The sequence below is a fragment of the Mauremys mutica genome, chromosome 14 (genome assembly GCF_020497125.1).
Source record: "Mauremys mutica isolate MM-2020 ecotype Southern chromosome 14, ASM2049712v1, whole genome shotgun sequence".
Taxonomy (NCBI): domain Eukaryota; kingdom Metazoa; phylum Chordata; order Testudines; family Geoemydidae; genus Mauremys; species Mauremys mutica.
In genome coordinates, this window is record NC_059085.1 from 23,717,590 (window position 1) to 23,734,014 (window position 16,425).

At 44.7% G+C, this 16,425-nt stretch overlaps 1 long non-coding RNA gene across 1 annotated transcript in view; it reads left to right on the plus strand.

The window, feature by feature from the left end:
- The window catches only part of LOC123349242, a 410,828-nt gene extending 394,802 nt beyond the window's left edge, over nt 1-16,026 (plus strand). Inside the window, exon 3 of the long non-coding RNA XR_006573435.1 lies at nt 15,871-16,026. This is a non-coding gene — a long non-coding RNA (uncharacterized LOC123349242). The remainder of the gene's footprint in view (nt 1-15,870) is intronic.
- Nucleotides 16,027-16,425: the final 399 nt, after the last annotated feature.

The following is a 16,425-nucleotide window of genomic DNA, read 5'->3' on the forward strand; positions in this document are numbered from 1 at the left end:
CCCTGGTCGCTACCCTGTGTGTGTTTTGTCTTTGTAGAATGTAAGCTCTTTGGGGAAGGGACTGCTTGCACAATGCCTTAGGCTTGCACAATGCCTAGCATGTTTGGGTGTTTTTGGAAACAAATGATCATTTAAAAATAAATATGGACAGAAATTAAGACTGTAAATAATAAATTGAACCCGGGGATAGACATGAGTTGTTAGTTAACACATTTCAAAGTATTTGAACATGATTTCCTTCTGCATCAGGGTTCTGTGTTTGTCTTGTTAGGGGAGGTGATTTCATAGGCACTTAATCAAGGCAGATAGTTGCATTCAGCCTGGGCTGTCCGAGTGTGCAGTCTCATTAACTCTTGCGGGAGGAACACAGAATACAGATCCTGTCAGCTGGGCAAAACAAAAAGAACAACCCACAGTGTGGGCTAATTTTTAAATTGTGCTTATTTGTAATGTTAAAAGTTGAGGAGGAGATTTTCAAATGCACAGAAGACCGGCACCTTGGGTGCCTCATTCTACCTTGAACGTCTCCCTTTAAGTGTATATTTGGATAAGATCCTAAGCACCTTTCAAGGTGTATTAAATATTTACAGTCAAATCTCAGTCCTTATGCCAGGCCACCTGAAAAGAATCTTCTCAGAGGATTGTGAGACCATAATCCAATCCACAATCTCCTTCACCTTGCCACTTCCTTGGTCTGCAATCAGGTACCTGTTCTGCAGGCCTACTGACCATAGGAGGTACGGTGGACCCTTGCATGTCCTCTCTAGGCCATGCCCCACACTGGTTCTGCAATATTCAGAGATCTCACTGGGACAAAAGGAGTTAAAGCATTTCAGTTCACCCTTAAAGCAGACTAATCTGGTCCTTGAGTTGTGATCTCTGCTTTAGTGGGAGATCTCTACATATCTTCATGTTGTCTTTATTCCTAGAGTTTGAATTCTTTCCCTATAGTAATCCCACAGTTATCAAGGGATCTACTTTTAAATCTTGCATGACTCTGAATGGTAACTCGGTGGTGAATGTTTTATGCTGAAAAGATTTAAGCTGTTTGTGGATTATAAAGCTCGGTAAATCTTCCATTTGGGATGATAATACTTCTCATTTGTTAAATTGTTGACTAGTTTTCCAACATACTGGCAAACAATGTAATCTGAAGTCTCGGTGGATATGCAAAAAACCTGTTCTGTATGAGCTTCAGTTTGCTCACTAGGAAAAAAATGCATAAACTTAATCAAAATCACTAAGCACAGAAACAGGCATAAACACTGAACAAGGTACTATAGGTCTGGCAGGAGGATTAGGAGGAGGAAAATGCAAATATTTTGGCATCAGATAGTACAGTGCTTGGAAGAAATAGTGGAGGTAAGTAACCTATTAATTTGGTTGCAAAGTTTGCTTCTTGAATGATTTACAGGGCATTATAGGGTCAGTTTTCAAAAAAAGGTTCATGGAAGTCACCTATTGATTTCTAGATGTATCACCTCACCCTAGATCAAAGGCTTTATCATTACAAGCCAAGAAAGAATGGATCCAGAGGATCAAATCTGGTATGAGTGAGAGGAAAAACTCTGAGGTTATAAAATATTAGAAAAAGAAGAGATATTTGATGAATATTATCAGACTTTACAGACTTATGGATCAATCTCAGCTAAAGCATCTGCCTACTCTTTGTCCCATCTAAGTAAAACTTACTGGACTTTCTCCCTATTACTAGTAAGATTTTTGTTGTACAGCACCTTCCATCCACGGCAACCTGGAGCATGGGGGCAAAAGGGGCCCCCTGTTTCATAGTGCCCCATAAATGACAGAGGGGCAGCCAGAGCAAATTTGAGTGAGTGGTGTTGGGATCTGCTGCATGGGGCCAGGTTTGGTACCCACCATCAATAATACAGGCAAAAAGATATCTGCCCTAGATCCCGCTATTGCAAACACTGGCATTACCTCACTGGGCCCAAGGTGACCCACCAGGTTGAGGGCTTGCAGGTAGGAGCGGAGTCAGGGCTTGATGATATCATTCCCATGGGCAGTGAGGCCTGGGATCAGGAGTAGCCCCACAGACACACCGGAGCACCACCACAGGGAGGGGAGCGACCCCGTAGGTGTGGGCCCTCTCTCACCTCTCATAGAATCTCAGGGTTGGAAGGGACCTCAGGAGGTCATCTAGTCCAACCCCCTGCTCAAAGCAGGACCAAACCCAACTAAATCATCCCAGCCAGGGCTTTGTCAAGCCTGACCTTAAAAACCTCTAAGGAAGGAGATTCCACTACCTCCCTAGGTAACCCATTCCAGTTCTTCACCACCCTACTAGTGAAAAAGTTTTTCCTAATATCCAACCTAAACCTCCCCCTCTGCAACTTGAGACCATTACTCCTTGTTCTGTCATCTTCTACCACTGAGAACAGTCTAGATCCATCCTCTTTGGAACCCCCTTTCAGGTAGTTGAAAGCAGCTATCAAATCCCCCCTCATTCTTCTCTTCTGCAGACTAAACAATCCCAGTTCCCTCAGCCTCTCCTCATAAGTCATGTGCTCCAGCCCCCTAATCATTTTTGTTGCCCTTCGCTGGACTCTCTCCAATTTATCCACATCCTTCTTGTAGTGTGGGGCCCAAAACTGGACACAGTACTCCAAATGAGGCCTCACCAGTGCTGAGTAGAGGGGAATGATCACATCCCTCGATCTGCTGGAAATGCCCCTACTTATACAACCCAAAATGCCATTAGCCTTCTTGGCAACAAGGGCACACTGACTCATATTCAGCTTTTCGTCCACCGTAACCCCTAGGTCCTTTTCTGCAGAACTGCTGCCCAGCCAGTATATGGTGGTGACGTTACCATGACCTCTCCATGACCTCTTTTCTTAAACTCTCTTGTCTCTATGGGTTTTTTTTTTTTTTTAAAGGATGTGGGTCTTCAGTTTCAGATTTTTCCCCAGGCTTCCAAACCCCTCTGTGCCGTCCAGCTTCCATCTGAGGATTTTAGTGCTTTACGCAATGAGTTTAGCCTTAATTAAATCTGGTGTGTTTGGGTTTTTTTTTAACCAACTGATGCTCTACATGTAGCTCACCCTACAACTTAAAGCACAAAACCATTTGGTCCACATTTTATAACCTTGAGAGGCAGTGTCTTGTCTTCAAATGTGCCTGTACAGCCCCTATTGTATTTGTGAGCATTGTGTGGGCATAGCTGAGTGCAGAATTGGGCCCAAAGTGCTGGAAGGACATATCTAAGTTCCTCCCTGCAATTTCTGCTGAGTGTAGAAGGTGCACCCACGTAACAGAACTGTACGTGTAGCTGTATACTCCGAAGATTTTCTCTGGAACTTGATGAAAATATTTTGTAAATAGACTCATAGATTTTCACACACTTGAAGGTTAGTAATCAATAATGTTTTAGTCTCTTTTGCAGGACAGAGAATGATTAAGGTGGGGCTAGTTTTAGTAATTCACTTACGCTTTCTGCGGTGATTTCAGATGAGTCTTAACGCAAGAGTCTTAACAACTAATTTAAGCCTAAGGAAAACATATTATTTTTTTCTAAAGAAGTCAGGAAAGTGGTCTAAAGGAATTTACAGTTGGAGTATATAGTATATCTGCAGTATCCTAAACTTGTTACAAGCACTTTAAATATCACTAAGTTTTGACACATTCAATTTCAGTAAATTGATTTTCACACCTTTTAACAGTAACCTGCAAAGGTAACGTCACCACCATATACTGCATGTCCCCAATAGCCAGGTCAAGAGAGACAGTCAGTAGTTATCACCAGAAAAACTTCCTGTTGAATAAAACTCCAAAAAAAAAAATTGCAAGTTTTGGTGAAGAGGAGAACCAAAAGCTTTTTTCCCCCCGATGCTTGTCTACATTTTCTTAAACTCTTGGAAACTCCCTACTCTCAACCAGGCTTTCTCCCTATACCATCAGCCCCAGACCAAGGCTCTCAAGTCTTTGTGTAAAGGTTTCAAAATGAACTTGATATGAAATGAGAGGTTTTTCCCCCTGGGTAGATTTGAATCCTTCACCCTACTAAGTATCTCCCCAATAATAACAGATGGCAGACAAATGTTTCATTTATAAAGTGATCTGTCATTCAAGCAACACTTTGAAAAAAATCAAGAGTTAAGCAAAGATTCTGGTTAAGAAGAATGGTTCTGTGGTTAGGGCACTAGCCTCAGACTTTCCTGGTCCCTTCTTCTATAGAGACTTGTTACTTGGTGACAAACTAGCACACTGAATATTGGACACAAGTGTGGCTGAAGCACATTAGGAAGCCAACATCCTAGGGTGCATGTTTTGGATATTCCTTCTGTAAAGAGGGGGGCAGAGTTAAGGTCATTTGGCTACCAAAGTCACATCGGCCGAGTTCATCAAACGTATTTAGGTGCCTACCTCCCTTATCTCCTCTGTGCCTCAGTTCTCCATCTTTAAAATGGGGATAATAGCACTTCCCTACCTGACAGCAGCGTTGTGAGAATAAATACATTAAGGATTGTGATAGGCCCAGATGCTACAGTAATGCGGGCCATAGAAGTACCTAAGATAGATAAGAAAATAAACAAGCCTAAGCTTTCAGCCTCCTCTTACAAGTATTGGTTAAGTCAGTCTCTTCTAATGTTAATAGATGAGTCCAAAAAAGAGAGACAAATGAACTCTTTCATTGGCAGTGAAAGACTTGATACCCTTAATGGAATACATTGATTCTATAAGTGCAGGATGTCTACAATATATAAGAGCTTTAAATATATGACAAAGCTTATTCTCATGCAAGGCAAAATGATCAAAAGGATCTGAAAATGAATTTTTCGTTTCATTCTGACAGACTCCAATGCTGTCATTATATGATTATGTTCCTGAGTGCTAGTGAAGCTCTCGGCTGCTACAGTATTGAATAAATTGTGTCTACTAAAATTATTTTTCTATCCTGGGACCTGCAAATAAAGATTTATAAAAATCAGCATGGTCCATAATAGGGGCATATTTTAATGTGTCCTTGAAATATGATGGTTCTCAAATGGGTAATACTTTACACATGACAAAATAATTCACTAATAGTCACAGTTCCCAAAATACAACTAGGGATGAATATAAAGACTGGTCGATTTCTGGTTGAACTCCTAAATGCTGACATTTACCATGATAGCATTATGTTTGACCTCGGTTCTGACACTGACTGGAGTTTAGCCTAAATTGTTTAAGAGTGAAGTATTTTTTATTTGAAAATTATCTGCTATTGTCCCCATCATTTCCATGTCCTTAGCAAGAGAGACAGATCAGAAGCTTTGAGCCGTACAGAAAACCCAGCGAACACAAATGTGCGCAGCTGCATGCTGTCATCTTCCACCATTTTCTTTATTTCAGGCAAAACAGGAACATCAAAATATGGCTATGGCTTAAAGTTAAGTGCAGATGAAGAGCTGTCATTGGGTTTTATCTGCCACTCTGACAATTGAATTACTTGTTTGGGTAAGAATGGCAGGATCAGATCTATTGTTACAAAGAAATACATTTTGGGAAGGAAAAGCTTTTATCGGTGCAGAATGGATCTCAAGATACAGGTTTATATTTGGCTGGTCAGAAAAAGCTGTTCCCTGAACGATTCTTCCCTTTGATCTTTTGAGTCAATATAGTTCTTTAAGGCCTGGTCTACACTAGGACTTTAATTCGAATTTAGCAGCGTTAATTCGAACTAACCGCTCAACCATCCACACCAGGAAGCCATTTAATTCGAACTAGAGGGCTCTTTACTCCTCGACAGGTGGAGTAGCGCTAAATTCGACATGGCTAGCTCGAATTAGGCTAGGTGTGGATGCTAATCGAACTTAGTAGCTCCGGGAGCTATCCCACAGTGCACCACTCTGTTGACGCTCTGGACAGCAGTCCGAGCTTGGATTCTCTGACCAGCCACACAGGAAATGACCTGGGAAAATTTGAATTCTTTTTCCTGTCTGGGCACTTTGAATCTGACGTCCTGGCTGGACATCGGGGCGAGCTCCGCAGCACCTGCAACGATGCAGAGCTCTCCAGCAGAGGAGTCCGGCCAATCCAAGAATAGAAAGAGGTCCCCAGCATGGACAGACCGGGAAGTCCTGGATCTGATTGCTGTGTGGGGCGAGGAGTCTGTGCTCTCGGAGCTGCGCTCCAACAAGCGGAATGCAAAGACCTTCGAGAAGGTCTCTAAAGCAATGATAGAGAAAGGATACAGCCGGGATGCGATGCAGTGCCGCGTGAAAGTCAAGGACCTGAGACAAGGTTACCAAAAAGTCAGAGCGGCAAACGGACGCTCCGGAGCACAGCCCCAGACATGCCGCTTCTACGAGGCACTGCATGCCATTCTAGGTGGGTCTGCCACCACTGCCCCACCAGTGACCGTGGACTCTGAGGATGGCATAGTGTACCTGGACAGTTCCTCGGCGATGTTCGCTGATGGGGAAGATGAAGAAGGGTTTGTGGAGGACGGCGCAGGCGACAGCGAACACAATACTGCTTGCCCTGACAGCCAGGATCTCTTCATCACCCTCACAGAGATCCCCTACCAACCCTCCCCGCCCGTTAACCAGGGGAAGGGGAATCAGGCGGTAAGTGCTATAAACATGCAAACTTTTATTTTTTTAAAAACGGGTATAGAAAAAATAGAAATACTATATACAAAATTTTACATGTCAAACTATATAAATAGTAGGTCCACACATATAGGGATTGAACAGTAATCCTCTTGGGACAGTTCAACAAAGCTCTCAGAGAGCAGCTCGAAAAGCCTCCGCAGGAGGTTCCTGGGGAGAGGTGCCTTATTCGGTGCTCCATGGAAGCACACTCTTCCGCGCCAGGAGATCCTAATGTAGAGAGGAATCATCGCCTCCACCAGCATTGCTGCATATGGTCCTGGTCTGTGCAGGGCTTCCAGTAGCATCCGCTCTCTCTGACTGCGAGTGACCCGCCTCAGGGTGATGTCGGTCTGGACAGGCTGCATCTAAGTCGGGCAATTAGTATATTGTTACTATTGTTAACGGTTTACAATTAGGTTGCATAACAACGACCCTCGCTTAACAGCCACATGCTGGAGGCCACAGAGAACAAGCAGACATTGATCTTTCCCGTGCACTGGCGGGAGGGGCTGGAAAAGGCTCAGCCTTTCTGCTTTCCAGATTGCCTTTAGCAGGAGAGCACAGCTATCCACTAACTGATAAGCATGATCTACTTTAAGGCTTACCAGGACTGTCTGCAAGACGGATTATGCTGTCTCTCCCCGCTTGTCCGCTCTCCTGTGCAATGGCGCCGCCAATGAGAGCGTATTCCGAAATCTCGAACTTTTCCTGAGATCTCGTGAGACTTGGTGCCCTGTATGGTCTTGTTCAGAGAAACTGACTAGACTGTGTTCACTGTTCGCAAACATGTATCTGTTCAAGGAAATCATTTACTGTTTCCCATCACACAGCTTCTGATCTTTCCCGGACTGCCCCGGCATCCCCCTCGCAGAGGCTGGCTCAGATTAGGCGGCGAAAGAAAAAGACTCGGGAAGAGATGTTCGCGGAACTGATGGCCTGCTCCAGAGGCGAGGCGGCAGAGCAGAGACAGTGGAAGGAGACCCTCTCTCAACAGCATCGCACACACATCGAACGGGAGGATAGGTGGCGGCAGGAAGACCATCAGGCGACTCAAACGCTGCTTGGGCTAATGAGGGAGCAAACGGACACGCTCCGGCGCCTTGTTGATGTGCTGCAGGACCGCAGGCAGGAGGAGAGAGCCCCCCTGCACTGTATCTGCAACCACCCTCCAACGCCAAGAAGTCCTGTCCCCCCCTCACCGAAAATTACAAGACGGAGGGGCGGTAGGGGCCATGAGAACTGTCACTGCACCACAGCTGAGCGCTAATGTTCCACACACCTCTGACGCTATAACTGTTTAGAAGCGCTTCCCTTACAGGATCACCCAGTCCCAAATCCAAGTTTCATCACCCCACTATGTAGTAGATTAATAAAAGCTGTTTGCTGTTGTTCACTCTTTCCGTCACGTCTTTCGTGTCAGAAGACTGTGTATGTAGGGGGGGGCAGGGGATTTATAATTGCACGGGATAGTCTGTACCCTGCTAATGTAGGCTATCGGGGGCAGGATCAACTGCAGGTCACACACAGACTGCATTCAGTAGTCACCAGGGTCCCTCTGTGTGGTGTATGCTGCCCCGGGTCATTCTGTGATGTGTACGCTTGTCCACGGTCCTAGCGCCTGCCACCCCCTAATGTTAAGGCATGCTGCCCTTACCATGCACTTCCACCGTAGGCGCGATCCTCTCCGCTGCCCTGAGCCCCAACAAGAGCCCTCATCCACGGACAGATACTCACCCTTCCCCCACACCCCTCACCCCTTCCTACGCCCAAACCCACAGCCCAGAGCCTGCATCCAAATCCCTATGCAAAGACGGCACCACTCGCCCCTTCCTGCAAACCCACCCCTACATGCACAACCACTTGCAACCGTCCCCCACCCCAGAGACCTATGTAGGAGCAGGAGGCTGTCCGTCCTGTATTGTACAAGCGGTCTGTACATCAGTGCACACCGTACCCAGCACAGTATGCGTCCATGTTTCAAACCCTGAACAGAAATGCAAAGTAAAGGAAAGATTTATTAAAAATAAGTGTTCCATTTAATTTGTTTAAAAACGTGTTTTGGAAGTGGGGGAAACTTGGAGAACGGGGTATGTAACCGCAGATCTCACTCAACACATAGAGACACAGGCCCAGGATCAACTTCTCTTAAAATCAAGTGTAGAGTCATCGGTTACCCTGCTCTCCGAGGAAACTTGCTTTCAAAGCCTCCCGGATACACAGCGCTTCCCGCTGGGATAGTTTTTCGGCACGGGTGTCTGGCTGAGCGTAAACAGCAGCCAGGCGTTTTGCCTCAACCTCCATCTGGCCAAAAAGGTCTCGCCCTTGCTCTCACAGACATTGTGGAGCACACAGCAAGCAGCAATAACTATGGGGATATTCTTTTCGCTGATGTCCGAGCGAGTCAGTAAGCTCCGCCACCTCCCCTTAAGACGTCCGAAAGCACACTCCACCACCATTCTGCACTTGCTCAGCCGGTAGTTGAAGAGTTCCTTCTCACTGTCCAAGGCGCCTGTATAGGGCTTCATGAGCCAGGGCATTAGCGGGTAGGCTGGGTCCCCGAGGATCACTGTAGGCATCTGCACATCCCCAACCATTATTTTGTGGTGCGGGAAGAAAGTTCCTGCCTGGAGGCGTCTAAACAGACCAGAGTTCCTGAACACACGCGCGTCATGAACCTTGCCCGCCCACCCGACGAAGATGTTGGTAAAACGTCCCCTATGGTCCACCAGTGCTTGCAGCACCATTGAAAAGTAGCCCTTTCGGTTAATGTACTCGCTGGCCTGGTGGGCTGGTGCCAGGATAGGGATGTGAGTCCTATCTATAGCCCCACCGCAGTTTAGGAATCCCATCGCGGCGAAGCCATCTATGATGTCCTGGACGTTTCCGAGAGTCACTACCTTTGAGAGCAGTTGATCAACGATTGCGTGGGCTACTTGCATCACAGCAATCCCCACGGTAGATTTGCCCACGCCAAAGTGGTTCGCTACTGTAGCTGTCTGGCGTTGCAAGTTTCCAGAGGGCTATGGCCACTCGCTTCTGCACAGTCAGGGCTGCTCGCATCCGTGTGTCCTGGCGCTTCAGGGCAGGGGCCAGCAAGTCACAGAGTTCAAGGAAAGTGCCCTTACGCATCCTGAAGTTTCGCAGCCACTGTGATTCATCCCAGACCTGCAGCACTATGCGGTCCCACCAGTCCGTGCTGGTTTCCCGGGCCCAGAATCGCCGTTCCACACCATGAACTTGACCCATTGCCACCATGATCTCCACGGCGCGGCGTACCCTGCTTTGTGAGAGGTCTGCGCCACTCTGTGAATTCCTGTCCTCACCGCGCTGCCGGAGCCTCCTCGCCCGATTTCTCAGCAGCTGACTGTGGAAGAGGTGGACGATAAGGTGCGAGGAGTTGACAACGGCCATAAGTGCAGCGATGATCGCAGCGGGCTCCATGCTTGCAGTGCTGTGGCATACGCGCTGTAACTGACAAGAGAAGGGCGCGAACAGATTTCCCGCCGGCGCTTTCAGGGAGAGAGGGCGGGAGTGACGGTTCAATAATGACAGTTACCCAAAACCACCCTCGGCACATTTTTTCCCCCAGCAGGCATTGGGGGCTCTATCCAGCATTCCAATGGGCAGCGGGGAGTGCGGGAACTGTGGGATAGCTTCCCACAGTGCACCGCTTCCAAAGTCGACGCTGGCCCCGTGAATGTGGACTCAGAAATTCGAATTAGTGTATTTACTGTGGATACACAAATTCGACTTCATAAGGTCGAATCCACAAATTCGAACTAAGTTGATTCGAAATAGTCTTGTAGTGTAGACAAGGCCTAAGGAAAAGGCTGCAGAAAGATACAGTAAACTTTTCTCCTGATGAAAGGTCTGAAGAAAACAGTACTGTGTTTATATATATTTTTAAATGATGGGGCAGGGAAGCAGAAAAGTAAGTTTGCATAAAATAAAATCAAAGAAGCTGAGTGAAATTCTGAAAGCCCTTTTTGCAATGAGCCCCGAGCGATCTGTCCAGAGCAGTACTATCATGGACTAATTTGGGACTCTTGCAAGAGATCTAATATTAGCAGGGAAGGGAGAGGTTCTCTCTCCTCCACATTAGGGAGGGTGAAGAGAGAGAGAGACAGATCCTGCTGTGTGTGTCGGTTTGGCAGAATTGGCCCCAAGGAAAGGCGAACCCCTTTTTTAGGCCCCATGGTGTTATCTTTGCTCAGCTCCATCTCCACTTATTTTTTTACATCTTTTCCCTTCTGGGTTGTGCTCTAGACAGGAAGCAGGAGCGCTCTGAATCTCCTGAGAATCCCTGTCCTACACTGAGATTCCCATCTCCTTACACAGATGCAGGAGCTAATGCCAGTTCAAACTTCTGGATTATTTTATCTGAAGTGAGCCCTGAGTGTCAGCCATCATTACTCAGGAAAAGCGGCATCTAAGGAGTAGAACAGGAAAAATCAGAATCATTCAGACAGAGGCTGGACAAACAGCCTGAGAGGTGGGGTTGGCAGTGAGCTTCATCAAACTTCAAACATTAAGGAAATGCACACTGGATCTCCCCATGAAAGTGGTGAAACTATTCTGGATACTAGTTCCCTTAGTATTTGAGCACCTGCAGCGAACCAGAACATTACAGTATTAAACAGCTCAGAGGAACCTATAGCTACATTTACTTTCTCCCATTAGCCTTGCTTTGAAAACAATCTATTTGCAGGACATAATGACAGCTATTTTTTTTTGGCTGCCTATTTCAGCAGATTGGAGCTTGTCAGTGTTGTAGTAGTGGGGTGGCTGGCTCAGAATCTGTGTGTTGTGAAGCAAAAGGAAGAGGATGCAGCATAAAGTTAGTTTTCTTAGCCATTAAAGAAAAAGCTACAACGTGGGCAATAGTCTTACCCATGGCTTCCTGTTAACAAGTGGAATTGTAATAGTGACTGACAGGCATGGAATTAAGCCAGTGCTTTAAAAGGCAAAAGGATTTTTCTGCATTCGCTTTGGCCTGTGCCAGAAGTCAACCATCTAATCATGCATCAATATCGCTGTTCAGGATAGAGGCACCAGGAAAAGATGTAGAGAAATGTTTACAGCCAGGATCGTACAATCATTAGAGGGAAACAATCTAATTTAAAGGCTTTTGTACAGTGCAGTAACAGCATCAGTTTAAATTGATGGCACATTTTTGCTTTGGCTGTTAAGGTATGAGGGGTGAAATTTTGTTTTCATTTTCCATTCCATGGGCTTTAAAAATAATAGAGATGGTGGCACTGAGCATGATCAGACAGCTGGTTTTTGGCTGTTATTGCCAGTGTCAAACACGGGGCAAGATGACTTCAGAAGAGCAGTTTGTTTTAAAACAGAGTTTGATATTAATGCAGCTGGAACTATTTGAATCATTCAGAATATGATGATGCCATAGTATCAAAAAAATCAAAAGTTCTGTGCTTACGGGCAGGCAGGCAGGCATCCTGCACTTCGTTGGAGTGATTGCTGCTGAAGAAGCATATAGGCACGAGAGTATATTCATGATCAGGAGATGCGTGCTTTTGAAAGTACCAAGCTTCGCGGCAGTCACGTTAGCTACTGTACCATAGTAGCTAGCTTTATAATACCATTTATAAAATATTTCTGATATCTCAACATGACTGAGTGAGGTATAAGGTAAATACATGACATGGGTAAGGTAGATCATAATAAAACCTGGTATTTCTTTTCTAAGAGTCCCCTATAATAATAAAAAAAAGATATCTCTGTGTATAATACAACATATTTAGATGAATAAAATAGTATTCATTTCATTCAGTAAACAAAACCCCTTGACATTTCTCTTTTTACTGTGAGCTTGATTCTCCTTCTATCTGTCTCCACCTGTTGTCTCTAGTTTTATACCTAGATTATAAACTCTCTAGGGCAAAGTCCACCTGCTCATTCTGTATTTGTGCAGCATGTGTTACCATGATCAGAATAATAATAGGAATGGGTCAATGTAAAGATTCCCAGGTCCAAAGCAAAGAAATGTTCCCATCATGGGGACTCTTACAATGAACTTGCTGCTTGTTGTGCTTCTCTCTGTCTAGCCATGGCCAAGTTTTATACAACTTTTATCAAGGTATGTCTATCACAATGTGCAGATCTGGCTGGGAGAATGATTCATTGATCTGCACTTGAGAAACACCGGGTGATTGTTCCAGTGCAGCTTATCCTGTATCAGGGGTTACATTGATAGTGAATCTGTTTATTGGTTCTCATTCTGAACAACAGGCAAAAACTCTCACTGACTTCAAATGGACCAGATTTCATGTGGGTACTAACTTTAAGATTTTGTGGAGCTTCCTCAAAGCTATTCTTGAGCCTCTTCCACAAACCATCTCTAAATATGGAGATATATCTATCTCATAAAGCTGGAAGGGACTCTGAAAAGTCATCAAGTCTAGCCTCCTCTTCCAGGACCAAGTACTGATTTTGCCCCAGATCCCTAAATGGCCCCCTCAAGGATTGAGCTCACAACCCTGGGTTTAGCAGACCAATGCTTAAACCACTGAGCTATCCCTCCCCCCTACATTGCTTCTCAGTTCTGTTGCTTTACCATCAAAACCCAGATTTAAATAAACCATCATTTACTGTACTATGGCAAAATGCTTAACTAAACAACCATGTGTTTAAAACCAGCACGTTACAAGTATGCACTGACTTTGAAAAATCAATAACACCTGTAGGTAATTAGTAAGATACTGAACTGGTAATGTGTGCATGGAATTCCCAGGTATCACATACAATTGTAATTGCACACCCAAATTAGGCAGGCAGTTGCATATGAATGTGTGTGTAGTTTAGGAAGGAACCCTATACTCTGATCCTTCGAATCCCATCAATCTAGTTAGGATCACTGCTAATTTCTATTTCAGAATGTGTATGTGGGAGAAGTGGTCCTTGGAGCCTGGGACCAATGGGATGCCTGTGGTGGTATGTAGCAATTGTAAGGAACGCAGAAGTTGGGAGAGGTAGGATTTTTCAAACAAGATCAGCTCCTGTTGAGGAAACATTCCCAAGCATGGATTGTATTTTGTTTAGAAATGACTCACCATGGATTCTGGGATCTACTGGAACTTTTTGCACAGGCCTAATTGCCCTGTATGTGATCAAGAGGGCAAAGAAATTAACATTAAAAACGTTTCATGCACACACACGCACAGTTTTCCTCTGAGAAAAATAACCCCATCATTGTTCTGTTTATTGCAAGTGAAAAGGGGTGTCAAAGAAAAGTTACATGGTTGTGTGCTATTCTTATCTTTCTGACTTGCATTATCTCGCTGTGCCCTTTAGATATTCCACACAACTTGAACATTTGTATAAACTGTATATTCTGTATTTCCTGTTCTTTGATGTGCTCTAGTTCAGTAAAGAGCTATGGGCTTGATTTCACTTAGTGAGAATTCTGTGGCTTGTGTTATGCACGTGGTCAGAGTAGATGATCAGAATGGTTCCTTCTGGCATTAACATTTATGAAAAATCCCTAGGGCTACATTACTAACGCTGAGCCCATGTACAAAATCTCTTTCATCCTGTTGTTTCTACTAGAAATTGAATTTTTTACTCTGTGCTTCTTTTCCCACTTACTACATGCTTTCACCTCAGCTTTGAAATAATGTCTAGTGCTGCATTTTCTTCTTTACTATTGATAATCCTTGACCAACCGTAATCGGGATGCTGTTGTGCTAGGTGCTGTACAACACAGGGGTAGGAACCATAACTGCCTCAAAGAATTCACAGTTTATTGCCATAATCCTGAAATTGACAGCAACTGAGTGCACCCCTGTACCCTCATGGTGCCTTATTAAAGTCAATAGTGCATACGGGCACAGCCACTTGCAGGTCGGGGGCTTAAGCAATAAGGCAAGAGAGGCAGAAATGCAAGACTACAAAAGACTTCTGCTAATGAGATAAGAACATAAGAGCTGCCTGCCATACTGGGTCAGTCCAATCATCCATCCGGCCCAGTATCCTGTCTCTGACCATGGTTAGTAGCAGAGCTTCAGGGGGAGTGTACAAAACAGGGCAATTTTGGAGTGATTCAACCCTGTCTTCCACTTCTGACTTCTGGTAGACAGAGGTTTAGGGTTGCCCCGAGCATGGAGTAGCATCTCTGACCATCTTGGCTAATACCCATAGATGGACCTATCCTCCATTAACTTATTTAGTTCTTTATTTTAAACCAGTTATACTTTTTGCCATCACCACCTCCCATAGCAATGAGTTCCACAGGCTAATCATCCATTGTGACATATAAGGACCTGCTAGTGAAAGATAGAAGAGCAGATTCCTGAAACAAATTGATGTAGTTTACCTTTTTACATACGTTGTCTGAATCAATTACATTTGTTCCTGTTCTCTGTGTTTGTGAATGCAGTATGGTTTTAGGTGTCGGCCTGTAAATTCTAGTCCCACATAATCAGACAAAGCAAAATATCCTGTAAAAGAAACTAGATTATCACCACATAGAAAATGCATGCTCAGTAAGTAAATAATGCACAATAGCTACACAGATGAGGTTCTCTAACAGAGTCCACAGTCGATTTCCTAGTGTACAGGTGTCCACATCATAAAAACTTACACCCACAAGTGGCCCTCATGTTGGCAATCACTGTAGAGAGGCTACAGATTTGAATACGCATAGAGACTGACCTCATCCCCTCCTAATCAGATAGATAGGGGAGTGGATAGAAATAGTGTTTTTTAGTTCTGGGCTCTCAGACCAAGAGCTTCCACAAACACAGGGTTTGCAAACAGTGTCCCCCATGTATTACACTAAACACTAAGGTAAAGAAGAATAATCGGGGTGGAGGAAAAGTGGAAAGAAAGAGATGACTCTTTAGGGTAGTACCTTCTTCTGGTCTCCCAGTGCCCTTGATGTTGGTGCGATGAGGTATCCAAACCCCTCACTGGACAACAAGGTGTTAGGGAGCTGCTTTGGGCTCAGCCAGCTTAGTTCTGCCACACCTGCATGGCATGTATAGGCTAGAGGAGGAGGAGCTTGAAAGGAGAGCAGAAGAGCTCACTTGTGGGCAGACCAGGGAAGAGAACAGACCTTTAACCCTCACTTCTTGAGGAAAAGGATGAAGGCAGGAGTTTCCCAGACAACCACTGCCTGAAGGCCCTCCCTGAGGGAAGGGAGGACCAGATCCTGATGCATTCTGAGAGGGAGTCATTCCTCTTTATCCCTTATTAATTCAGTTTATTTGCATTCATTCTTCTTGCTTTTTTTTTTTTTTTTGGGCCACAGACTACCACAGAAGGAGAGAGACTTTGCAGTGACCCGGCCAGAAGGCCAAGTCATAGGAAGAAGCAGGCCACTGCAGAGACTAAGCAACCAGCAGCGGCCCCTCAACAAAGAGAGTTCTTACACCACGCCCAGCCACAAGGAGGCACCAGCAGTGAGTTGACCCCTTCACAGTTGACCATAGTATGTATTTAGATTGCAAACTCTTCTGGGGAGGGGCCATGTCTCTATTGTTTATTACAGTTCCATTCTAATAACTGACACCATATATGCAATGTTTTTAAAAGAAGATATTAAGGGTTGATTCTCATTTCATGCTTGTCTAAATCAGAAACAACCAATCGACCTCAGTGGATTCATGCAGGTATAAAAATAGCATGTGTGACAGAAATATCAGGCCTATGCATCCTAGGTCTCTAATACCACTGGCAAAATGAGGCTTTAACACCTCACACCCCAGTATCTTTGTTTATAAAGGTTTTGGCGATAAGGAGTAGTCCTGCCTTTTACTGACACAAATATATATATATATATATATATATATCTTTCTATTGTATT